Source organism: Cherax quadricarinatus, chromosome 54 (assembly GCF_038502225.1).
Source record: "Cherax quadricarinatus isolate ZL_2023a chromosome 54, ASM3850222v1, whole genome shotgun sequence".
In the NCBI taxonomy this organism is placed as follows: Eukaryota; Metazoa; Arthropoda; class Malacostraca; order Decapoda; family Parastacidae; genus Cherax; species Cherax quadricarinatus.
In genome coordinates this window covers 23,115,045-23,142,337 of record NC_091345.1, presented here as the reverse complement: position 1 = coordinate 23,142,337, position 27,293 = coordinate 23,115,045, and the positions used below count along the sequence as shown (strand labels likewise).

The following is a 27,293-nucleotide window of genomic DNA, read 5'->3' as shown; positions in this document are numbered from 1 at the left end:
TTAGGCTTGGTTACAAGTACTGACTGATGTTGTAGTAGCCAGGCTTAGGCTTGGTTACAAGTACTGACTGATGTTGTAGTGGCCAGGTTTAGGCTTGGTTACAAGTACTCACTGATGTTGTAGTGGCCAGGTTTAGGCTTGGTTACAAGTACTCACTGATGTTGTAGTGGCCAGGCTTAGGCTTGGTTACAAGTACTGACTGATGCTGTAGTGGCCAGGCTTAGGCTTGGTTACAAGTACTGACTGATGCTGTAGTGGCCAGGCTTAGGCTTGGTTTCAAGTACTGACTGATGCTGTAGTGGCCAGGCTTAGGCTTGGTTACAAGTACTGACTGATGTTGTAGTGGCCAGGCTTAGGCTTGGTTACAAGTACTGACTGATGCTGTAGTGGCCAGGCTTAGGCTTGGTTACAAGTACTGACTGATGCTGTAGTGGCCAGGCTTAGGCTTGGTTACAAGTACTGACTGATGCTGTAGTGGCCAGGCTTAGGCTTGGTTACAAGTATTGACTGATGCTGTAGTGGCCAGGCTTAGGCTTGGTTACAAGTACTGACTGATGTTGTAGTGGCCAGGCTTAGGCTTGGTTACAAGTACTGACTGATGCTGTAGTGGCCAGGCTTAGGCTTGGTTACAAGTACTGACTGATGTTGTAGTGGCCAGGCTTAGGCTTGGTTACAAGTACTGACTGATGCTGTAGTGGCCAGGCTTAGGCTTGGTTACAAGTACTGACTGATGCTGTAGTGGCCAGGCTTAGGCTTGGTTACAAGTACTTCTGGCAGTATGGGAGACACACAGATGATGATCAAAAGGGTTAACTCCTGTCAACTTTTTGGGGCCTAGTTCCAAGGCCTTTTGTGTATCCATATGCTCTCGCGCTACCATCCACAGGATGGATATGGGGTGCACAATAAACTAGCCACTTCGGTGGCAAAATCTAAAAAAATCTATCTCGCACACGCCTGTTGGATGTCTAAGCTCCTCGCACATAAAACCTTTATTCGTACAGCCAAAATTGTTCATTCATAAAAGTATTTAAAGTATTAATATAAGAATAATAAAAACAAAATTTGTGCATTTAATTATATTTGAGTATTCATGTGATTACATACATTTATGTGTACATACATTTATGTGTACATAAGTGTGTGTGTGTGTGTGTGTTACCAGTAAGGTGTGTGCATCATACCTTCACCTTATCACAACATAGTCCTCGGCTCACATATACAACACAGTTTACAAAGAGCCGAGATTCTTAACTTATGTTCCATGGGCCTAGCCAGGCACCAGGGTCAACCACTGGTCACCACACTACCAATGGTCTTGGGGGGGGGTTCCACAGGGTACCATGGAACCACTTAAGGTCACCAGGGAACCACTAACCAAAGGGGTGGTCAGGACAGTCGCACTCTGGACCACCAACACCTTCCTTACAAGCTTCACGACAGAACTCTTCCAGAGGGTCCAGGGTTGTTGATGTTGATGATATGGTGGCCACATCTTCTCCGTTACTGATGACGTTGGTGGTACCACCTGCAGCATCAGCGTCACCAGCAACAGGAGCCACAGGGTTGGAATCTATCCTAGGCTGGACCACGGGCTTGGGAATGGTGGTAGGGGCCATCACTGTCACTCCTACCACCACTACACACCACAACACACTCCACCTCCTCATCACAACATATACCTGCACTCAAGTAAAAGAAAATACTCAAATCGTACCAAATTTTACTCTTAAAAAAATAGAAAATATGACATGCAGTTAAGTACAGAAATGACAGAAGTGTATATGACCCGAGTGATATACATCTCTCAGTGTATATATACTGAGAGACATAAACCTCTCAGTGTATATTCTTGGCTTTATAGAAATAGTGTAAATTTATCAACATAAGAATTAAATATAGCAAATAACACATGTAATGTGTCGTGAGTGTATGTGACTCTGGGAGGTACAGTGCCTCTGTACTCTGGATGGTGCAGTTCTGGAGGTGGGGAGTACAGTGCCTCTGTACTCTGGATGGTGCAGTTCTGGAGGTGGGGAGTACAGTGCCTCTGTACAACACAGCCTGACACACAGCACCCGTAGTTCAGTGGTACAACACACCCTGACAGATACAGCACCCAGAGCAGTGGTACAACATAGCCTGACAGACACACTGTGTGTGTCTGTCGGGGCCAGGAGCTTGGATTCGTCCCCTGCAACCTCAACTAGGTGAGTACACAGCACCCGCAGATCAGTGGTACAACACAGTCTGACAGACACACAGCACTCACAGATCAGTGGCACAACACAGTCTGACAGACACACAGCACTCGCAGATCAGTGGTACAACACAGTCTGACAGACACACAGCACTCGCAGATCAGTGGTACAACACAGTCTGACAGACACACACCACTCGCAGATCAGTGGTACAACACAGTCTGACAGACACACAGCACTCGCAGATCAGTGGTACAACACAGTCTGACAGACACACAGCACTCGCAGATCAGTGGTACAACACAGTCTGACAGACACACACCACTCGCAGATCAGTGGTACAACACAGTCTGACAGACACACAGCACTCGCAGATCAGTGGCACAACACAGTCTGACAGACACACACCACTCGCAGATCAGTGGTACAACACAGTCTGACAGACACACACCACTCGCCGATCAGTGGTACAACACAGTCTGACAGACACACAGCACTCGCAGATCAGTGGCACAACACAGTCTGACAGACACACACCACTCGCAGATCAGTGGTACAACACAGTCTGACAGACACACACCACTCGCAGATCAGTGGTACAACACAGTCTGACAGACACACAGCACTCGCAGATCAGTGGCACAACACAGTCTGACAGACACACAGCACTCGCAGATCAGTGGCACAACACAGTCTGACAGACACACACCACTCGCAGATCAGTGGCGCAACACAGTCTGACAGACACACACCACTCGCAGATCAGTGGCGCAACACAGTCTGACAGACACACAGCACTCGCAGATCAGTGGCGCAACACAGTCTGACAGACACACAGCACTCGCAGATCAGTGGCACAACACAGTCTGACAGACACACACCACTCGCAGATCAGTGGTACAACACAGTCTGACAGACACACACCACTCGCAGATCAGTGGTACAACACAGTCTGACAGACACACACCACTCGCAGATCAGTGGTACAACACAGTCTGACAGACACACAGCACTCGCAGATCAGTGGTACAACACAGTCTGACAGACACACAGCACTCGCAGATCAGTGGCACAACACAGTCTGACAGACACACAGCACTCGCAGATCAGTGGCACAACACAGTCTGACAGACACACAGCACTCGCAGATCAGTGGTACAACACAGACTGACAGACACACAGCACTCGCAGATCAGTGGCACAACACAGTCTGACAGACACACAGCACTCACAGATCAGTGGTACAACACAGACTGACAGACACACAGCACTCGCAGATCAGTGGCACAACACAGTTTGACAGACACACAGCACTCGCAATTCCGTGGCACAACACAGTCTGACAGACACACAGCACTCGCAGATCAGTGGCACAACACAGTCTGACAGACACACAGCACTCGCAGATCAGTGGCACAACACAGTCTGACAGACACACAGCACTCGCAGATCAGTGGTACAACACAGTCTGACAGACACACAGCACTCGCAGATCAGTGGCACAACACAGTCTGACAGACACACAGCACTCGCAGATCAGTGGTACAACACAGTCTGACAGACACACAGCACTCGCAGATCAGTGGTACAACACAGTCTGACAGACACACAGCACTCGCAGATCAGTGGTACAACACAGTCTGACAGACACACAGCACTCGCAGATCAGTGGCACAACACAGTTTGACAGACACACAGCACTCGCAGATCAGTGGTACAACACAGTCTGACAGACACACAGCACTCGCAGATCAGTGGTACAACACAGTCTGACAGACACACAGCACTCGCAGATCAGTGGTACAACACAGTCTGACAGACACACAGCACTCGCAGATCAGTGGTACAACACAGTCTGACAGACACACAGCACCTTGATTGATATCCTTGTCTATATTTGTGATCATTCACTATCATTTCCCACTATAACTAACCACGGGTTATGGTGAATAAATTAATGGGGACTTTTAAAGTACCATGTGGCGAGTTGTTATTTTTATGACTATCAACTTCTTGTTATAACATTATGAATATAAATGTGAGAGTAAGGAGGTCAGAGCGTTAGTGTTGAAATAATGTGTCAGGTGGGTGTATTCACAGGCTGGTGGATCCTTAACATACTGTTTATGATAAAATACTCTTAATACAACATGTTATCAACACTACCACCTGTGTCCGCTCTCAGCATACCATAGTTTTTATCATACCAATATTATGTGGTATAAGTCCGCTACGCACTACTCCACCCATATATATATATATGGGTGGAGTAGTGCGTAGTGGAGTCATGTCACATATGGTGTAATATTAGTATCATAATAAAAATTGTGGTATGCTGTCTTACCGTTCAAAACTGCAAACATCTCCACCCCTCCTGAGGAGTGCAGGCACCGTGTTTCCCACCGCCAGGACTCAAGTCCGGCTAACTGGTTTCCCTGAATCCCTTCATAAATGTTACTTTGCTCACACTCCCACAGCACGTCAAGTCGCGGAAACCACTTTTTTTCACTCGCTCCTATCTAATTTATTTACACACGCTTGCTGGAAGTCCAAACCCCTTACTGACAAAACCTCCTTTACCCCCTATGGGGTGCATAAAGATATTAAACTAAAGTGTGTGTGTGTGTGTGTGTGTGTGTGTGTGTGTGTGTGTGTGTGTGTGTGTGTGTGTGTGTGTGTGTGTGTGTGTGTGTGTGTGTGTGTGTGTGTGTGTGTGTGGTGTGTGTGACTCAACAATCAATATTTGCACCAATAACTCATTACAGTTGTGACCGGGTGTGGAAGTGTGAATTGCTCATTACTCTATAATTTGTTCATGATTGTAGCCAAAGTATAAACGTAAGTAACCATTCTACAGAATTCATTACCTTTGTAACTTGTGAGCTCATTACCTTTGTACCTGTGAGCTCATTACCTTTGTACCTAGTTCAGCTATCAAAACTTTGGGGGCCCAGTCCCTGGACCCATTACGTACCTCTGTAATCTGTAAATACCTTTGTAACTTGTCATGATTGTGACCAGACTTACCTGGAGTTCATTACCTTTGTAAATTGTGAGTTCATTACCTTAGTAAATTGTGAGTTCATTACCTTTGTAAATTGTGAGTTCATTACCTCTGTAACTTGCTCAGCTATCAAAATTTTGGAGTCCAGTCCCTGGACCAATTATGTACCTCTGTAATCTTTTGACTACCGCCCACAGGATAGGTATGGGGTGCATAATAAACATATTAAACTAACCCCCTCCCACCAATCTTTCCTAGGCCGACCCCTAGCCCGCCTTCCTTCCACTACAGATTGATGCGTCCTCCAAATCATTCTGTTTTGTTCCATCTCTCTAAATATCCGAACCACCTCAACAACTCCTCCTCAGCTCTCTGGAAAATGCCTGGAGGGTGTTCCGGGGGGTCAGCGCCCCCGCTGCCCGGTCCATGACCAGGTCTCCGGGTGAATCAAAGCCTGATCATCCAGGCTGTTATTGGTGGCCGCACGTAAATCAACGTACGAACCACAGCCCGGCTGGTCAGGTGCTGACTTTAGGTGCCTGTCCAGAGCCTTCTTGAAGACAGACAGAGGTTTATTGGTAATCCCTCTTATGTATGCTGGGAGACAGTTGAACAGTCTTGGGCCCCTGACACTTATTGTGTTGTCTCTTAGTGTACTCGTGGCGTCTCTGCTTTTCATTAGGGCAATGTTGCATCTCCTGTCGAATCTTTTGCTTTAGTAGGGAGTGATTTTCGTGTGTAGATTTAGGACTAGTTCCTCTAGCATTTTCGAAGTATATATTATCATGTATCTTTCTCGCCTGCATTTCAAGGAGTACAGGTCAAGGGACTTCAACCATTCCCAGTAATTTAGGTGATTTATCGTACTTACACGGGCAGTGAGAGTTCTCTGTATATTTTCCAGGGCTGCAATTTCGCCTGCCTAGAGAGAGAACAAGCGATTTGAAGAGAATCGTCATTGGCTTGGCATCCCCAGTTTTGAAGGTTCTCAGTATCCATTTAACAATAGTGAAATATTACAAACCTTTCTGGAAAAATACCCTGACTTTGCTCGCTGTAAATTACGCATTACCACTTTTTTTTTTTTTTTGCGTGAGTGACTTAATTCATGTCTGTACAAATAAATCATTAAGATTGTGACCAGATATAAACATATGTATAAACAGTTCATTACCTTTGTAACTTGTTCAGTTATCAAAACTTTGTGATCCAGTCCCTTGACCCATTATGTACCTCTGTAATGTTGAGGTACAGTCCCTTGACCCATTATGTACATCTGTAATGTTGAGGTACAGTCCCTGGACCCATTATGTACCTCTGTAATGTTGAGGTACAGTCCCTGGACCCATTATGTACCTCTGTAATGTTGAGGTACAGTCCCTTGACCCATTATGTACCTCTGTAATGTTGAGGTACAGCCCCTTGACCCATTATGTACCTCTGTAATGTTGAGGTACAGTCCCTAGAGCAATTATGTACCTCTGTAATGTTGAGGTGCAGTCCCTGGACCCATTATGTACCTCTGTAATGTTGAGGTACAGTCCCTGGACCCATTATGTACCTCTGTAATGTTGAGGTACAGTCACTGGTCCCATTACGTACCTCTGCATTGTTGAGGTGCAGTCCCTAGAGCAATTATGTACCTCTGTAATGTTGAGGTACAGTCCCTGGACCCATTATGTACCTCTGTAATGTTGAGGTACAGTCACTGGTCCCATTATGTACCTCTGTAATGTTGAGGTACAGTCACTGGTCCCATTATGTACCTCCGTAATGTTGAGGTACAGTCCCTGGACCCATTATGTACCTCTGTAATGTTGAGGTACAGTCCCTGGACCCATTATGTACCTCTGTAACGTTGAGGTACAGTCCCTTGACCCATTATGTACCTCTGTAATGTTGAGGTACAATCCCTGAACCCATTATGTACCTCTGTAATGTTGAGGTACAGTCCCTGAACCCATTATGTACCTCTGTAATGTTGAGGTACAGTCACTGGTCCCATTACGTACCTCTGCATCGTTGAGGTGCAGTCCCTAGAGCAATTATGTACCTCTGTAATGTTGAGGTACAGTCACTGGTCCCATTATGTACCTCTGTAATGTTGAGGTACAGTCACTGGTCCCATTATGTACCTCTGTAATGTTGAGGTGCAATCCCTGGACCCATTATATACCTCTGTAATGTTAAGGTGCAGTCCCTGAACCCATTATGTACCTCTGTAATGTTGAGGTACAGTCACTGGTCCCATTACGTACCTCTGCATTGTTGAGGTGCAGTCCCTAGAGCAATTATGTACCTCTGTAATGTTGAGGTGCAGTCCCTGGACCCATTATATACCTCTGTAATGTTAAGGTGCAGTCCCTGGACCTATTGTATACCTCTGTAATGTTGATGTACAGTCCCTTAACCCATTATGTACCTCTGTAATGTTGATGTACAGTCCCTGGACCCATTATGTACCTCTGTAATCTTTTGACTACCGTTCACAGAATGGGTATGGGGTGCATAATAAATATAATAAGCTAAGTCATCCTATCGTTTTCCTAGCAGATGCAGTAGAGACATTGTTGTGATCTTTGAAAGTGAGATTCTCTGACATTATTACTCCCAGGTCCTTCATATTAGTTTTCACTCTATTGTGTGGTTGGAATTTGTTTTATATTAAGATCCAGTTTTTATTTCCTCGAGTTTTCCATAGCGGACCAATTGAAATTTGTCTTCATTTAACTTCATGATGTTCTGAGACCCATTTATAGACTTGGTTAACGTCCGCTTGGAGATACCGACATACAAATTCTGGTTTCGTCAGTAAAAGAGAAAACGGTGCTGTAGCTTACATCTCTGTCAGATATGAAGATGAGGAACAGGATGGGAGAGAGTACTGTACCTTGTGGAACACTGGCAGCGAGTACTGTGCCTTGTGGAGCACTGGCAGCGAGTTATGCACCTTGTGGAACACTGGCAGCGAGTTCTGTGCCTTGTGGAACACTGGCAGCGAGTACTGTACCTTGTGGAACACTGGCAGCGAGTACTGTGCCTTGTGGAACACTGGCAGCGAGTACTGTACCTTGTGGAAAACTGGCAGCGAGTACTGTGCCTTGTGGAAAACTGGCAGCGAGTACTGTGCCTTGTGTGTCCCTGCTCCATGGGATATTACCCCATTCCAAACTACCATTCCTCCATTTCCCCCCAAAACTCTTCTTAAATCACAACCAAAGCTTCGTCTTGAAGCCAATCATGATGCCTTAAGCTGTATTGATAACTTAGTCACACAGAACACTCTTTCACAAATTATTTACGTTGATGGTTCTGTTCACCAGTCCACTGGTGCAGCTGGTAGTGCTGCTGTTGTCACACAGAGTGATGGCTCTCATAAAGAAATTGGAGCACGCATCAATAACTGGGCCTCTACCCTTCAAACAGAACTGTTTGCCATACTCCTTGCACTCAAATGTGTCCATGTATCTAAGGTTGACACTTTAATTGTAACTGATTCTTTGTCATCCATAAATGCTCTCAACTCATTAAGTATAAATTGTGGCATGCTTGTGTCAGAAGCCAGACACAGGTATGGTAAGATTGTGGACAGTGGAGTCAGAGTGCACATGCTGTGGATTCCATCTCACATTGGTCTTCAGATGCATGATAGAAATGATAAATTGGCTAAGCTGTATGCTTTCAAAGAGGGGGTAGATTACAATCTTGGGTTGTCAGTTAGCAGTTTGAGAACAATAATACGAAAAGAACTTCAAATGAACTTTATTGACTTAAGACTTAGGGAGATTGACACAAGTCAGTCCATCTATCATCATTCCATCATGCAGGAGGAGCCACATGTCTATGGTGCATCCAACAAAATAAGCCGACTCTTGGATGTCACTACTGCCCGGCTCCGGCTGGGTTACAAGTATCTATGGCAGGTTAAATCACCACCACCAGATGTAGACCAAACGAAATGTAAACTTTGCCAGATGGACTATTGTCACACCTTGCATCATTATGTACTGGAGTGTGACCAAATTAATGAATTTAGAAACAACTCACTCAGAAATGTTCAAGAAATGGCAAAGTATTTTATCCACAGTGGTATATTACAGACCATTCTGGAGAAATACCCTGACTTTGCTAGCTGTAAATAAAGCATTACCACATGTGTGCTTGTGTGTGTGTGTGTGTGTGTGTGTGTGTGTGTGTGTGTGTGTGTGTGTGTGTGTACTCACCTAGTTGTACTCACCTAGTTGAGGTTGCGGGGGTCGAGTCCGAGCTCCTGGCCCCGCCTCTTCACTGATCGCTACTAGGTCACTCTCCCTGAGCCGTGAGCTTTATCATACCTCTGCTTAAAGCTATGTATGGATCCTGCCTCCACTACATCGCTTCCCAAACTATTCCACTTACTGACTACTCTGTGGCTGAAGAAATACTTCCTAACATCCCTGTGATTCATCTGTGTCTTCAACTTCCAACTGTGTCCCCTTGTTACTGTGTCCAATCTCTGGAACATCCTGTCTTTGTCCACCTTGTCAATTCCTCTCAGTATTTTGTATGTCGTTATCATGTCCCCCCTATCTCTCCTGTCCTCCAGTGTCGTCAGGTTGATTTCCCTTAACCTCTCCTCGTAGGACATACCTCTTAGCTCTGGGACTAGTCTTGTTGCAAACCTTTGCACTTTCTCTAGTTTCTTTACGTGCTTGGCTAGGTGTGGGTTCCAAACTGGTGCCGCATACTCCAATATGGGCCTAACGTACACGGTGTACAGGGTCCTGAATGATTCCTTGTTAAGATGTCGGAATGCTGTTCTGAGGTTTGCTAGGCGCCCATATGCTGCAGCAGTTATTTGGTTGATGTGCGCTTCAGGAGATGTGCCTGGTGTTATACTCACCCCAAGATCTTTTTCCTTGAGTGAGGTTTGTAGTCTCTGACCCCCTAGACTGTACTCCGTCTGCGGTCTTCTTTGCCCTTCCCCAATCTTCATGACTTTGCACTTGGTGGGATTGAACTCCAGGAGCCAATTGCTGGACCAGGTCTGCAGCCTGTCCAGATCCCTTTGTAGTTCTGCCTGGTCTTCGATCGAGTGAATTCTTCTCATCAACTTCACGTCATCTGCAAACAGGGACACCTCAGAGTCTATTCCTTCCGTCATGTCGTTCACAAATACCAGAAACAGCACTGGTCCTAGGACTGACCCCTGTGGGACCCCGCTGGTCACAGGTGCCCACTCTGACACCTCGCCACGTACCATGACTCGCTGCTGTCTTCCTGACAAGTATTCCCTGATCCATTGTAGTGCCTTCCCTGTTATCCCTGCTTGGTCCTCCAGTTTTTGCACCAATCTCTTGTGTGGAACTGTGTGTGTACTCACCTATTTGTGGTTGCAGGCGTCGATTCACAGCTCCTGGCCCCGCCTCTTCGCTGATTGCTACTAGGTCCTCTCTCTCCCTGCCCCATGAGCTCTATCATACCTCGCCTTAAAACTATGTATGGTTCCTGCCTCCACTACATCACTTTCTAGGCTATTCCATGGCCTGACTACTCTATGACTGAATAAATACTTCCTAACATCCCTTTGATTCATCTGAGTCGTGTGTGTGTGTGTGTGTGTGTGTGTGATGTATGTATGTGTGTGTGTGAGTGTGTGTGTGTGTGTGTGTGTGTGCGTGTGTGTGTGTGTGTGTGTGTGTGTGTGTGCGTGTGCGCGTGTGTGTGTGTGTGTGTGTGATGTATGTATGTGTGTGTGTGTGTGTGTGTGTGTGTGTGTGTGTGCGCGTGCTTGTGTGTATGCATATATTTGTACGCTCGTGTGCATATGTCTGTGCGTGAGCCCTCGTGTGTGTATGCGTGTGCGCGCGCGCACTAGTGTGGGTGTATGACCCACTTAATATTTGTATTTATAACTCATTACAATTGTGACCAGGTGTGGACATATCAGTGGTTCATTACTTTGTAATTTGCTCATGACTGTAACCATGTATAGGAGTGAAGCTGATTCATTACCTCTGTAACTTGCCATGATTGTGACCAGATCTACCTGGAGTTCATTACCTTTGTAACTAGTTCAGCTATCATAACTTTGGGGTCCAGTCCCTGGACCCATTATGTACCTTTGTAATCTTTTGACTACCGCCCACAGGATGGGTATGGGGTGCATAATAAAGATGTTAAACTACTGTGCCTTGAGGAACACTGGCAGCGAGTACTGTGCCTTGTGGAACACTGGCAGCGAGTACTGTGCCTTATGGAACACTGGCAGCGATTACTGTGCCTTGTGGAACACTGGCAGCGAGTACTGTGCCTTGTGGAACACTTGCAGAGAGTACTGTGCCTTGTGGAGCACTGGCAGCGAGTACTGTGCCTTGTGGAACACTGGCAGCGAGTACTGTGCCTTGTGGAACACTTGCAGCGAGTACTGTGCCTTGAGGAGCACTGGCAGCGAGTACTGTGCCTTGTGGAACACTGGCAGCGATTACTGTGCCTTGTGGAACACTGGCAGCGAGTACTGTGCCTTGTGGAACACTTGCAGCGAGTACTGTGCCTTGTGGAACACTTGCAACGAGTACTGTGCCTTGTGGAACATTTGCAGCGAGTACTGTGCCTTGTGGAACACTGGCAGCGAGTACTGTGCCTTATGGAACACTGGCAGCGAGTACTGTGCCTTGTGGAACACTTGCAGCGAGTACTGTGCCTTGTGGAACACTTGCAGCGAGTACTGTGCCTTGTGGAACACTGGCAGCGAGTACTGTGCCTTGTGGAACACTGGCAGCGAGTACTGTGCCTTGTGGAACACTGGCAGCGAGTACTGTGCCTTGTGGAACACTTGCAGCGAGTACTGTGCCTTGTGGAACACTGGCAGCGAGTACTGTGCCTTGTGGAACACTGGCAGCGAGTACTGTGCCTTGTGGAACACTGGCAGCGAGTACTGTGCCTTGTGGAACACTGGCAGCGAGTACTGTGCCTTGTGGAACACTGGCAGCGATTACTGTGCCTTGCAGAACACTGGCAGCGAGTACTGTACCTTGTGGAAAACTGGCAGCGAGTACCGTATTTTGTGGAACGCTCGCAGCGAGTACTGTACCTTGTGGAACACTGGCAGCGAGTACTGTACTTGCCAGAATGGATGTTGGAGGATGGCTTCTCCGCTGGATTAAAGGCTACCTGTCAAACAGAAAATCGACTGTGTTGTTCCAGGGACATAGAAGTGTAACTAAAGACTTTGAATTAGGAACCCCACAGGGAGGTGTGCTCAGTCCCACACTGTTCAATATTCTAATTAATGCGTTACTTAATGCTATGCCTAGTCAGCCCCATCATTATGTGATTAGTTTTGCTGATGATATAATGATTCATACCACCGGATTCTCCAACACCCAAAACATTCTTAATCATGTACTAGCCTCGTGTCAGGACCTGGGGTTGATAATCTCTACTGACTTGGCAGACGATGCACCATCCCCCCAATGAAAAGCAGGGGTGTCACTAGCACGTTAAGAGACCATACAATAAGTGTCAGGGGCCCGAGACTGTTCAACTGCCTCCCAGCACACATAAGGGGGATTACCAACAGACCCCTGGCAGTCTTCAAGCTGGCACTGGACAAGCACCTAAAGTCAGTTCCGGATCAGCCGGGCTGTAGCTCGTATGTTCGTTTGCGTGCAGCCAGCAGCAACAGCCTGGTTGATCAGGCTGTGATCCACCAGGAGGCCTGGTCTCAGACCGGGCCGCGGGGGCGTTGACCCCCGGAACTCTCTCCAGGTAAACTCCAGGTAATACTCAATAGGCGTCCTCCTCGACAGAGAGGCACAGTTCGTCAGATCCAGTTGCATGATGGGTCTCTTCTAGAATATGTAAGCAGATACAGGTATCTAGGCTTTGAGGTTCCACTACTTGGACCTGTTGTAACGAGACTTTGTCGCCAATACAAAGAAAGGCTGAGAGCACTTAGAGTTGTGGCAGGGTTTCACCCCAGGTATGGTGCTAATGTTAAAATTGTGAAAATGATGTATCTTGCTTATATTAGATCATTGGTTGATTATGCGGCGCCACTACTTGCACTCGTGTCTGACTGGAACCTTGGAGGGCTGGAAAAACTGCAGAACGAAGCAATGAGGATCATTTTAGGATGCCCTCGTACTGCCAAAATTTTAAATATGCAAAAAGAACTTGATATTCCAAGCATCAGAGATCGTGTTACTGAAAGAAATATCCTAATTGGGGTTAATATGCTCAGGCAAGCTCATTCAAACCCCTGCACAGAAGCCCTCCAAACTTTCCTCAGCACTGGTGAACACTCCTCCAGATGGATCGAAAAAACTGGAACCGACCTCCGCATGAATCAGATACATGATCTATGTCAAGTAAGGCAACAGCGGCACTTCTCCGCTCCATGGAATATTACCCCATTCCAAACTACCATTCCTCCATTTCCCCCCAAACTACTTCTTAAATCACAACCAAAACTTCGCCTTGAAGCCAAACATGAGGCCTTAAGCTGTATTGATAACATAGTCACACAGCACACACTCTCGTAAATTATTTACGCTGATGGTTCTGTTCACCAATCCACTAGTGCAGCTGGTAGTGCTGCTGTTGTCGTACAGAGTGATGGCTCTCTTAAAGAAATTGGAGCACACATCAATAATTGGGCCTCTACCCTTCAGACAGAACTGTTTGCCATACTCCTTGCACTGAAATGCATCTATGTATCAAAGATTGACAGTTTAATTGTAACTGATTCTCTGTCATCCATAAATGCTCTCAACTCATTAAGCATAAATTGTGGCATGCTTGTGTCAGAAGCCAGACACAGGTATGGTAGGATTATGGACAGTGGAGTCAGAGTGCACATGCTGTGGATTCCATCTCACATTGGTCTTCAGATGCATGATAGAACTGATGAATTGGCTAAGCTGTATGCTTTCAAAGAGGGAGTAGATTACAATCTTGGCTTGTCAGGTAGTAGTTTGAGAACAATAATACGAAAAGAACTTCAACTGAATTTTATGGACTTAAGGCTCAGGGAGATTGACACCAGTGAGTCCATCTATCATCACTCTATCATGCAGGAGGAGCCACATGTCTATGGTGCATCCAACAAAATAAGCAGACTCTTGGATGTCACTACCGCCCGGCTCCGGCTGGGTTACAAGTATCTTTGGCAGGTTAAATCACCACCACCAGATGTAGACCAAACGAAATGTAAACTTTGCCAGATGGACTATTGTCACACTCTGCGTCATTATGTACTGGAGTATGATAAAATTAATGAATTTAGAAACAACTCACTCAGAAATGTTCAAGAAATGGCAAAGTATTTTATCCACAGTGGTATATTGCAGACCATTCTGGAGAAATACCCTGACTTTGCTAGTTGTAAATAAAGCATTACCACATGTGTGCATGTGTGTGTGTGTGTGTGTGTGTGTGTGTGTGTGTGTTTGTGTTTGTGTGTGTGTGTGTGTGTGTGTGTGTGTACTCACCTATTTGTACTCACCTATTTGTGGTTGCAGGGGTCGAGTCCTAGCTCCTGGCCCCGCCTCTTCACCGGTTGCTACTAGACCCTCTCTCTCCCCGCTCCATGAGCTTTATCAAACCTCGTCTTAAAACTGTGTATGGTTCCTGCCTCCACTACGTCATTTTCTAGGCTATTCCACTGCCTTACAACTCTATGACTGAAGAAATACTTCCTACTATCTCTCTGACTCATTTGTGTCTTCAACTTCCAATTGTGGCCTCTTGTTTCTGTGTCCCCTCCCTGGAACATCCTGTCCTTGTCCACCTTGTCTATTCCACGCAGTATTTTATATGTCGTTATCATGTCTCCCCTGACCCTCCTGTCCTCCAGTGTCGTCAGGCCGATTTCCCTTAATCTTTCTTCATAGGACATTCCCCTTAGCTCTGGAACTAACCTTGTGGCAAACCTTTGTACTTTCTCTAGTTTCTTGACGTGCTTTATCAAGTGCGGGTTCCAAACAGGTGCTGCATACTCCAGTATGGGCCTGACATACACGGTGTACAGTGTCTTGAATGATTCCTTACTAAGGTGTCGGAATGCTGTTCTCAGGTTTGCCAGGCGCCCATATGCTGCAGCAGTTATCTGATTGATGTGTGCTTCCGGAGACATGCTCGGTGTTATACTCACCCCAAGATCTTTCTCCTTGAGTGAGGTTTGCAGTCTTTGGCCACCTAGCCTATACTCTGTCTGTGGTCTTCTGTGCCCTTCCCCTATCTTCATGACTTTGCATTTGGCAGGATTAAATTCGAGAAGCCATTTGCTGGACCAGGTGTCCAGTCTGTCCAGGTCTCTTTGAAGTCCTGCCTGGTCCTCATCAGATTTAATTCTCCTCATTAACTTCACATCATCTGCAAACAGGGACACTTCTGAGTCTAACCCTTCCGTCATGTCGTTCACATATACATGTGTGTGTGTGTGTGTGTGTGTGTGTGTGTGTGTGTGTGTGTATGTGTGTGCATTCACCTAGTTGAGATTGCAGGGGTCGAGTCCAAGCTCCTGTGTGTGTGTGTGTGTGTGTGTGTGTGTGTGTGTGTGTGTGTGTGTGTGTGTGTGTGTGTGTGTGTGTGTGTGTGTGTGTGTGTGTGTGTGTGTTTGTGTGTGTGTTTGTGTGTGCGTGTGTATGTGTATGAGTGTGTGTGTGTGTATATGAATGGGTGTGTGTGTGTGTGTGTGTGTGTGTGTGTGTATGAGTGTGTGTGCGTGTGTGTGTATGAGTTTGTGTATGTGTGTGTGTGTGTGTTTATGTGTGTGTGTGTGTGTGTGTGTGTGTGTGTGTGTGTGTGTGTGTGTGTGTGTGTGTGTGTGTGTGTGTGTGTGTGTGTGTGTGTGTGTGACTCAACAATCAATATTTGCACCAATAACTCACTACAGTTGTGACCGGGTGTGGAAGTGTGAATTGCTCATTACACTATAATTTGTTCATGATTGTAGCCATGTATAAACGTAAGTAACCATTCTTACAGTATTCATTACCTTTGTTACTTGTGAGTTCATTACCTTGTACCTAGTTCAGCCATCAAAACTTTGGGGCCCAGTCCCTGGACCCATTGTGTACCTCTGTAATCTGTAAATACCTTTGTAACTTGTCATGATTGTGACTAGACCTACCTGGAGTTCATTACCTTTGTAATTTGTGAGTTCATTACCTTTGTAAATTGTGAATTCATTACCTCTGTAACTTGCTCAGCTATCAAAACTTTGGAGTCCAGTCCCTGGACCAATTATGTACCTCTGTAATCTTTTGACTACCGCCCACAGGATGGGTATGTGGTGCATAATAAACATATTAAACTAACTGGCAGCAAGTACTGTACTTTGTGGAACACTGGCAGCAAGTACTGTACTTTGTGGAACACTGGCAGCAAGTACTGTACTTTGTGGAACACTGGCAGCGAGTACTGTACTTTGTGGAACACTGGCAGCAAGTACTGTACTTTGTGGAACACTGGCAGCAAATACTGTACTTTGTGGAACACTGGCAGCAAGTACTGTACTTTGTGGAACACTGGCAGCAAGTACTGCACTTTGTGGAACACTGGCAGCGAGTACTTTACTTTCTGGAACACTGGCAGCAAGTACTGTACTCTGTGGAACACTGGCAGAAAGTACTGTACTTTGTGGAACACTGGCAGCAAGTACTGTACTTTGTGGAACACTGGCAGCAAATACTGTACTTTGTGGAACACTGGCAGCAAATACTGTACTTTGTGGAACACTGGCAGCAAGTACTGTACTTTGTGGAACACTGGCAGCAAGTACTGTACTTTGTGGAACACTGGCAGCAAATACTGTACTTTGTGGAACACTGGCAGTAAGTACTGTACTTTGTGGAACACTGGCAGCAAGTACTGTACTTTGTGGAACACTGGCAGCAAATACTGTACTTTGTGGAACACTGGCAGCAAGTACTGTACTTTGTGGAACACTGGCAGCAAGTACTGTACTTTGTGGAACACTGGCAGCAAGTACTGTACTTTGTGGAACACTGGCAGCGAGTACTGTACTTTGTGGAACACTGGCAGCAAGTACTGTACTTTGTGGAACACTGGCAGCAAGTACTGTACTTTGTGGAACACTGGCAGCAAGTACTGCACTTTGTGGAACACTGGCAGCGAGTACTTCACTTTCTGGAACACTGGCAGCAAGTACTGTACTTTGTGGAACACTGGCAGAAAGTACTGTACTTTGTGGAACACTGGCAGCAAGTACTGTACTTTGTGGAACACTGGCAGCAAGTACTGTACTTTGTGGAACACTGGCAGCGAGTACTTTACTTTCTGGAACACTGGCAGCAAGTACTGTACTTTGTGGAACACTGGCAGAAAGTACTGTACTTTGTGGAACACTGGCAGCAAGTACTGTACTTTGTGGAACGCTGGCAGCAAATACTGTACTTTGTGGAACACTGGCAGCAAATACTGTACTTTGTGGAACACTGGCAGCAAGTACTGTACTTTGTGGTACACTGGCAGTAAGTACTGTACTTTGTGGAACACTGGCAGCAAATACTGTACTTTGTGGAACACTGGCAGCAAGTACTGTACTTTGTGGAACACTGGCAGCAAGTACTGTACTTTGTGGAACACTGGCAGCAAGTACTGTACTTTGTGGAACACTGGCAGCAAGTACTGTGCCTCGTGGAACACTGGCAGCAAGTACTGTACTTTGTGGAACACTGGCAGCAAGTACTGTACTTTGTGGAACACTGGCAGCAAGTACTGTACTTTGTGGAACACTGGCAGCAAGTACTGTACTTTGTGGAACACTGGCAGCAAGTACTGTGCCTCGTGGAACACTGGCAGCAAGTACTGTAACACACTGGCAGCAAGTACTGTGCCTCGTGAAACACTGGCAGCAAGTACTGTGCCTCGTGGAACACTGGCAGCAAGTACTGTGCCTCGTGGAACACTGGCAGCAAGTACTGTGCCTCGTGGAACACTGGCAGCAAGTACTGTGCCTCGTGGAACACTGGCAGCAAGTACTGTGCCTCGTGGAACACTGGCAGCAAGTACTGTGCCTCGTGGAACACTGGCAGCAAGTACTGTGCCTCGTGGAACACTGGCAGCAAGTACTGTGCCTCGTGGTGCCTCGTGGAAGCAAGTACTGTGCCTCGTGGAACACTGGCAGCAAGTACTGTGCCTCGTGGAACACTGGCAGCAAGTACTGTGCCTCGTGGAACACTGGCAGCAAGTACTGTGCCTCGTGGAACACTGGCAGCAAGTACTGTGCCTCGTGGAACACTGGCAGCAAGTACTGTGCCTCGTGGAACACTGGCAGCAAGTACTGTGCCTCGTGGAACACTGGCAGCAAGTACTGTGCCTCGTGGAACACTGGCAGCAAGTACTGTGCCTCGTGGAACACTGGCAGCAAGTACTGTGCCTCGTGGAACACTGGCAGCAAGTACTGTGCCTCGTGGAACACTGGCAGCAAGTACTGTGCCTCGTGGAACAGAGCTTTACACTATGGCCTCCTCTGACTTTACTCTGTTTACTATTACTTTTTGTGTTCTATTTGTTAGGAAGTTACAAATCCATCTACCCACTTTTCCTGTTATTCCTTTATCACACATTTTGTGCGCTATTACACCATGGTCACACTTGTCGAATGCTTTCTCAAAGTCTGTGTAAACTATATCTGTATTTTGTTTGTCCTCCAGTGTATCCAAGATCATGTCATGGTGATCCATTAGCTTTGAGAGGCACTAGGGACCATCAGAGACCATGTTATAGTGGTCTTGTAGTTGCGAGATGCAGGAACGAGCATTCGAGGCCATGGTAAAGTAGTCCAGTAGTTGTGAGAGGCAGGAGTGACCATCCAAGACCATGTTATAGTGGTCCAGTAGTTGTGAGAGGCAGGAACGACCGAGACCATGTCGTAGAAGTCTAGTAGTTGTGAGAGGCAGGAGTGACCATCCAAGACCATGTTATAGTGGTCCAGTAGTTGTGAGAGGCAGGAACGACCGAGACCATGTCGTAGAAGTCCAGTAGTTGTAAGAGGCAGGAGCTGTTTCTAATTATAACCCAGCTGCTACTCATTATAACCTAGCTGTTTCTCATTATAACCCAGCTGCTTCACATTATAACCCAGCTGTTTCTCATTATAACCCAGCTGCTTCACATTATAACCCAGCTGTTTCTCATTATAACCCAGCTGCTTCACATTATAACCCAGCTGTTTCTCATTATAACCCAGCTGCTTCACATTATAACCCAGCTGTTTCTCATTATAACCCAGCTGCTTCATATTATAACCCAGCTGTTTCTCATTATAACGCAGCTGGAGTTTACCTGGAGAGAGTTTCGGGGGTCAACGCCCCCGCGGCCCGGTCTGTGACCAGGCCTCCTGGTGGATCAGCGCCTGATCAACCAGGCTGTTGCTGCTGGCTGCACGCAAACCAACGTACGAGCCACAGCTCGGCTGATCAGGAACCGACTTTAGGTGCTTGTCCAGTGCCAGCTTGAAGACTGCCAGGGGTCTGTTGGTAATCCCCCTTATGTGTGCTGGGAGGCAGTTGAACAGTCTCGGGCCCCTGACACTTATTGTATGGTCTCTTAACGTGCTAGTGACACCCCTGCTTTTCATTGGGGGGATGGTGCATCGTCTGCCAAGTCTTTTGCTTTCGTAGTGAGTGATTTTCGTGTGCAAGTTCGGTACTAGTCCCTCTAGGATTTTCCAGGTGTATATAATCATGTATCTCTCCCTCCTGCGTTCCAGGGAATACAGGTTCAGGAACCTCAAGCGCTCCCAGTAATTGAGGTGTTTTATCTCCGTTATGCGCGCCGTGAAAGTTCTCTGTACATTTTCTAGGTCGGCAATTTCACCTGCCTTGAAAGGTGCTGTTAGAGTGCAGCAATATTCCAGCCTAGATAGAACAAGTGACCTGAAGAGTGTCATCATGGGCTTGGCCTCCCTAGTTTTGAAGGTTCTCATTATCCATCCTGTCATTTTTCTAGCAGATGCGATTGATACAATGTTATGGTCCTTGAAGGTGAGATCCTCCGACATAATCACTCCCAGGTCTTTGACGTTGGTGTTTCGCTCTATTTTGTGGCCAGAATTTGTTTTGTACTCTGATGAAGATTTAATTTCCTCATGTTTACCATATCTGAGTAATTGAAATTTCTCATCGTTGAACTTCATATTGTTTTCTGCAGCCCACTGAAAGATTTGGTTGATGTCCGCCTGGAGCCTTGCAGTGTCTGCAATGGAAGACACTGTCATGCAGATTCGGGTGTCATCTGCAAAGGAAGACACGGTGCTCTCATTATAACCCAGCTGTTTCACATTATAACCCAGCTGTTTCTCATTGTAGCCCAGCTGTTTCACATTATAACCCAGCTGTTTCTCATTATAACCCAGCTGTTTCACATTATAACCCAGCTGTTTCTCATTGTAGCCCAGCTGTTTCACATTATAACCCAGCTGTTTCTCATTATAACCCAGCTGTTTCGCATTATAACCCAGCTGTTTCTCATTACAACCAAGCTATTTCGCATTATAATCCAGCTGTGTCGCATTATAGCCCAGCTGTTTCGCATTATAATCCAGCTTCCTCTCAAACACTTTCAGACAACTTGCAGTTTGAGTGCTGTTCTCACAGTGTTGAGTGTGGCCAGTGTTAAGTGTGGCCACAGTGTTGAGTGTGGTCACAGTGATGAGTGTGGTCACAGTGTCGACCATTGAACTTGAGCACTTGTGTCTTGTGATCTATTTTGGACTTCTGACTTTGTAGTGAATATTTGCTCTTGCATAAGCTATAAGGGAAAGATAAGCGAGGAATTCTTGTGTTGTGAGTCTTACACCAGATATCATCACTGGCAAACATGGCAACTGTCATAGAGGAACCTATTTCTGCAGGTGATGGAAATGAAGATAGCTTCCAGACCTTTAAAAGTAAACAAAAGAGAAAAAGCGAGAAAGGGCTAGAGCGTCGACGTAGTCAGACTCACTTGACTCGTACACAATGTGATACTAAACGTCCTTGGTGCACAGAGGCTGCAAGAAGTCTTTCTTCAAAGGAAGAATGTGTTAAGCTGAACTTCCCTGACAACACCCCGCTGCCTGCTAAGTGTGCATGGCTAATGGAAGCTGTAAACAAGCATCCTAACTCAAGGATCCAATTTAGGAAAAACACACACAACTTTGTGTTTGTGGAACAGAATAAAGAGCTGATTAATGATCTACTTAGTACACCTTATGGGGATATTAAGCTGCTCCGACCTCCATCAGACACTCACCACTTTAAAAAATGGGTCAGTATCATAATCTTTGGATACCCTCTCTGCATGGACCCATCCCATCTGACTCTAAGTGAGCATATCATCAAGCCTAAAAGACTTAAAGGAAAATCCCAAATTATTGCCAGTTGGGTAGGTCCTGTGCCCCTCCCCCGGAATATCTGGGTGCATGGTTTACGTTTCCTAAACATCGAAGTGTACCTACCCCCTAAACGTAGGTGTTACAAATGCCAGCACTATGGCCATGTTGCAGTAGACTGTGGAATACTACATTCTTGGTGTGGTAAGTGTGCTGGGAAACATTCCACTAGAGAATGCACAGTAGGCCCTGACAGCCGAAAATTTAAGTGTATTAACTGTAAAGAAGTTGGGGTTACAGTCTCCCACAAGGACTGCAATCAGAACCCAAACAACCTTCGATGTAAACCTGATAACAGTCCTTTAATGGTAACTGAGGATGGGGCCATCCAGTCTACCACAGTCAGATCTGAGACTGAACCTCTGCAAAGTGTGCAAGAACCCCACCTCACTGCAAAGGATTCTGGTGATACCAGAATGCCATCACACGCACCAGCTGTGGAGGAGCTAGCCATCCCTGCTAGCACATATGGAACTACTGGTCTGCCACTACAGATACCTATGGCTACACCTGAATATGGGGATGAGTTTGTCATTTCTCCCAATACACACAACTACAACAGTGAGACGGACACCACACAGGTAACCTCCCTGGAAATTGGAGATGAGTCAGATGCACAGGACCTACCTGCAATGAATGATGAAACAGAGAACACTAATGTAACCATGGTACCTGTTAAGGTGATAGGTGTTAAAGAAAGCACTAACCCAGAAGTGCCATCCTCCGGAGAGGCATTGGATTCGTTAGACCTTCCTCATATTATAACAACTTTCCAGAAAAAATTGAGCATCTTGAACAGATCCTGACAAGTTTAATAAATATATGTAATCAGGATGATGCTCTTGAGCATGGTGATGATGTCAAAAGTGCAGCAATCTCCGTTCAGCTTCCAGCAATTTGTGAGAAAGAAGCCCATAACTCTTGCCTTCAAGACTTGCCTTATCACTGGCTGCCAAAATGCCGAAAAATGCTTAAAAATAAAGGTCCTGAAGATAAAGACGTACAAACTATGCTATTTGCTCTTAAGTATCTGCACACTGTAGTCAAAGCATAATAGTTTTACCATCTTATGAGCAAGAGATTGTAATAACTCACTACAATGGATACATTACAAATCTTTTCATGGAACATTGCTTCCATCAGGAAGCGGTTGCCTGACTTACATCATATTAGTGCAACCAAGAATATTGATGTCATCTGTTTGCAGGAATGTAGATTGAAAGATGGAGCACCTCCACCAAACTTGCCTGGATATGCAGCTTATAACCTAAGGTCAACCAACTGTTGTGTGATGTATGTCAGAAAGAGCTTGCCACATTCACTCCTTTCCTTGCAGAGTCGAGTTAACATGCAGTATCATGGTGTCAAAGTATATGCAGGCGATTTTTCCATAAACATTTTTAATCTCTATGCCCCAGCGAACCAGCTTCGACCTGATGCTTTACCAGATAGCATCAATAGTGAACCTACCATCATTCTTGGAGATTTTAATGCCAGACATAAGAATATTGGTGGGTCTATAACAAACACCAATGGAACTAAACTAGTGAGATTGCTAAATGAGCATGATAATGTTCGAATTGTGGGCACTACTGAGCCTACTCACATATATGGTGGCATACTAGATCTGTGTCTTGGATTTAATACATCATATACGATGCATGACTCTGTCATAGTTGATGATCTTCTATCTGATCACTTCCCAAGACTAACAACTGTCAATCTTGATCACATCTCCAGCAATCAAGGAGCTAAATACAGAAGGAGGAAACTTATTCTCAAACCAGAACATAGAGACAACTTTGTTAACCACTTGGATCAATGGTATAAGAATTACGAGCCCATTGGCACACAAAAATTTAATGATGATTTAATTACCACTATTGAGAGTGTTCTCACAGATCAAGTGGGCAGGAATAGGAAACAAAAACCCTCCACTATAAATAACAATAAAAACCAATGTAAATACTATAATGATCCACAGCTGCGCAATCTAACACATGCAGCTAGGAGGATTGGTAAAGCATACCGTGAATGTAGAACCCCAGACCTGCTCAGAACGTTCCAAGCTGCACTAACAAATGCAAGGAATAGAAAGGAAGAACTTAGGCAACAGGAATGGGAACAGTTTGTTAGTGGATTAAATAGGTCCACCCCTTTGAGTTTGGCTTGGAAAGGTATAAATAAAATAACCAGGAAAAAGACTGGCAATGTTGCTCATCCCTTTCCTCTTGAAAAAGCAAATGACCTCATAAATGACTGGTCCAAAACATCCAGGCATGAAAGCCTTCCATCTCATATTAGAAAAAAATTAGAGAGTACTTCTGAAGAAATGTTGAAACTGATTAATTTTATGAGCCAAAATATTGATGAGAGTGATTGCCTCTTTACCGAATATGAATTAGATAATGCATTAACCAAAGGTCGATCAACTGCTCCTGGAGAGGATGGTATAACCTATGATATTCTCAGAACTCTAAGGCACGTGCCTGATAACCCTTTGTTGGCACTGTATAATCTCAGTTACATTGAGGGCGTTCTTCCTACTTCCTGGACCAATAGTCTCATTGTGCCTATCCCTAAGCCCCAACAGCCTGATACATTTAGGCCGATCTCCTTAACTAGTTGTCTTTGTAAAACTTTTGAAAGAATGATGCTTAACAGACTGTACTACAGAATCAGACATCAACTTTCCCCCTACCTCTATGGATTCATGAAAGGTAAAAGTGTGCAGAACTGTATTTCCACCTTTCTCACTGCACACACCTCTACTAGTTTTACCACTTTTCTTGATCTAAAATCTGCATTTGATATTGCGAACAGAACCGTTATACTACATGAACTAGCCAAAATGAATATTGGTGGTAGCTTACTCTGCTGGATAATAGGATACCTGTCAAATAGAGTATCCTCTGTCCTTTACCAAGGCTTCAGAAGTGATTCTAAAGAAATGTCTTTAGGTACACCGCAGGGAGGAGTTCTTAGTCCCATGCTATTTAATATTCTGATTAATGCTCTCCTAAATGCTCTACCTGTCTCACCTAAACATATAGCTATAAGCTATGCTGATGATATCATGATCCATACAACAGGGCATAAGAAGATGAATACCATTCTTAATGAAGTTCAAGCAATTTGTAATCGACTAGGCCTCATAATATCTTCCTCTAAAACTAAGATATTAACAAGCAAACGACATCCCCCACCCATCTATTTGCAGGGTGAAATCATTAGCTACGTTAAAACTTACAGATATCTTGGTGTAGATGTACCCTTTAACAAATCCACTATACCACAACTAAACAAGAAATGTAAAGCTAGGCTAAATGCTCTCAAAGCTGTTGCTGGCTACAATCCCAACTATGGTGTAAATGTGAGAATCGTGAGAATGATGTACATAGCCTATGTTAGGTCCTTAATTGATTATGCTGCTCCCATGTTGATATTAGCTAGAGAAAGTTCTCTCCGACCCTTGGAGTTAATGCAAAATGAAGCTCTCAGGATTATTCTTGGCTGTCCCAGATCTACAAAAGTTCTTAACATGAGGAAGGAGCTTGGTATTTCTAGTATCAGTGATAGGATTGTTGAAATTAACACTGTACTCGGTATTAGAATGTTGAGAAACGAACCAGACACTGTCACAGTGAATCTTACCAAGTGTCTAGAGGTAAATACACACAGATCTAAATGGATTGTGAAAACGTGCAATTGCATTAAGTTTTATAACCTGCATGAACTGTATCACTGTAGGCAACAAGAGCATTTCACCCCTCCATGGAAGATGTGTTCATTTAATATCACATACCTACAAGTTCCTCCCAAGAAGCTCATTGCTAGTAATCCCTTCCTTAAATCTCTTGTTAGAGCAACTGCTCAAGAAGAAATTTCTCACCTAGCTGGTAGTAACAAGTTATCACAAGTTATATACACTGATGGATCTAAACAGGAGTCTTCTGGCAGGGCTGCATCTGCTCTTGTTGCCACCTCCCTAGTTAAGAACGATAATAAATTTGTTGAGTTAGGCATAAGAATTAACAACTGGGCGTCTACACTGCAAACTGAATTGTTTGCAATCCTAATGGCGCTAAAGCTAACCTATGACACTGAGCTTGACTCTATCATCATTACTGATTCTATGTCATCATTGAAGGCTCTTGGCTCATATAATGACTCCAACAACATGCTCATTGGGGAAGCCAGGTATAGATACTCAAAAATTAGGGACAAAGGAATTAATGTACAATTGCTATGGATCCCATCACACATTGGATTACTCCTTCATGATAAAGTTGATATGTTAGCCAAGAAGAGTATCGAGAAGGAGAATGTAGAATATAACTTTGGTATAACTGTGTCTAGCATTAGGAATAAAATTAGGAGAGAAGTAAATAATGAAAATGATTGTTATAGGAATGCAGTTAGAAGCCTGAGTAGATCTATAACCCACTATGATAACATGAACGTAGATAAGTATGTTTATGGAGCAACTTGCAATGTGAACAGACTGACTGATGTTGTAGTGGCCAGGCTTAGGCTTGGTTACAAGTACTTCTGGCAGTTTGGGAGACACACAGATGATGATCAAACTAAATGTAAATTATGTGATCAGGCATATGGTCATTCTCTTGAACACTATGTGCTTAATTGTCCACTTATTGAGGAATACAGAGACAGACAGTATAATAACCTATGTGACATGTCAAGATATCTTATTAATGAAAATAAGATACCAGATATACTAAGCAAATTTCCTAAATTTGCTTGTAACAGATAAGTGAACTATAGATATGTAGATATAAATCCATATGTATTCCTGTTAACCCTTTGGGGGCCTAGTTCCTAGGCCTTTTGTGTATCCATATGCTCTCGCGCTACCGTCCACAGGATGGATATGGGGTGCACAATAAACTAGCCACTTCGGTGGCAAAATCTAATCTAATCACAGTGTCGAGTGTGGTCACAGTATTGAGTGTGGTCACAGTGTTGAGTGTGGTCACAGTGTTGAGTGTGGTCACAGTACTGAGTGTGGTCACAGTGTTGAGTGTGGTCACAGTGTTGAGTGTGGTCACAGTACTGAGTGTGGTCACAGTGTTGAGTGTGGCCACAGTACTGAATGTGGTCACAGTACTGAGTGTGGTCACAGTACTGAGTGTGGTCACAGTACTGAGTGTGGTCACCGTACTGAGTGTGGTCACAGTGTGGTCACTCACCTATACTTGATGTACAGACGTCACTAGGGTGTGTGAGAGTAAACTCCCTGTCTCTTTAACGTGTCTTGCTCTCTGCTCTTCTGACATCTCTCTCTCTCTTCCCCTTTATATAACTTCAGCACACACATGTGACGTCACCTCCACACCATCGACTGCAGACTTAGTGTGTCTGTACTCACATATTTGTGGTTGTAGGGGTCGAGTCACAGCTTCTGGTCCCGCCTCTTCGCTAGTCGCTACTTGTTCCACTCTCTCCCTGTTCCAGGAGCTTTATCGTACCTCTTCTTAAGCTATGTATGCATCCTCCTTCCACTACATCACTCTTCAGATTGTTCCACTTCCTGACAACCCTATGACTGAAAAAAAAATGCTTCCTAACATCCCTGTTTACCTGGAGTTTACCTGGAGAGAGTTCCGCGGGTCAACGCCCCCGCGGCCCGGTCTGTGACCAGGCCTCCTGGTGGATCAGAGCCTGATCAACTGGGCTGTTACTG

General features: G+C 45.1%; 1 long non-coding RNA gene across 1 annotated transcript; it reads right to left on the bottom strand.

The window, feature by feature from the left end:
• Positions 1 to 1,064: 1,064 nt before the first annotated feature.
• Positions 1,065 to 27,039, bottom strand: LOC138854314 (uncharacterized). Its single transcript, XR_011393519.1, has 2 exons — positions 26,800 to 27,039; positions 1,065 to 1,682 (listed from the first exon to the last, which is right to left on the bottom strand). It is a non-coding gene; the product is annotated as an uncharacterized lncRNA (long non-coding RNA).
• Positions 27,040 to 27,293: the final 254 nt, after the last annotated feature.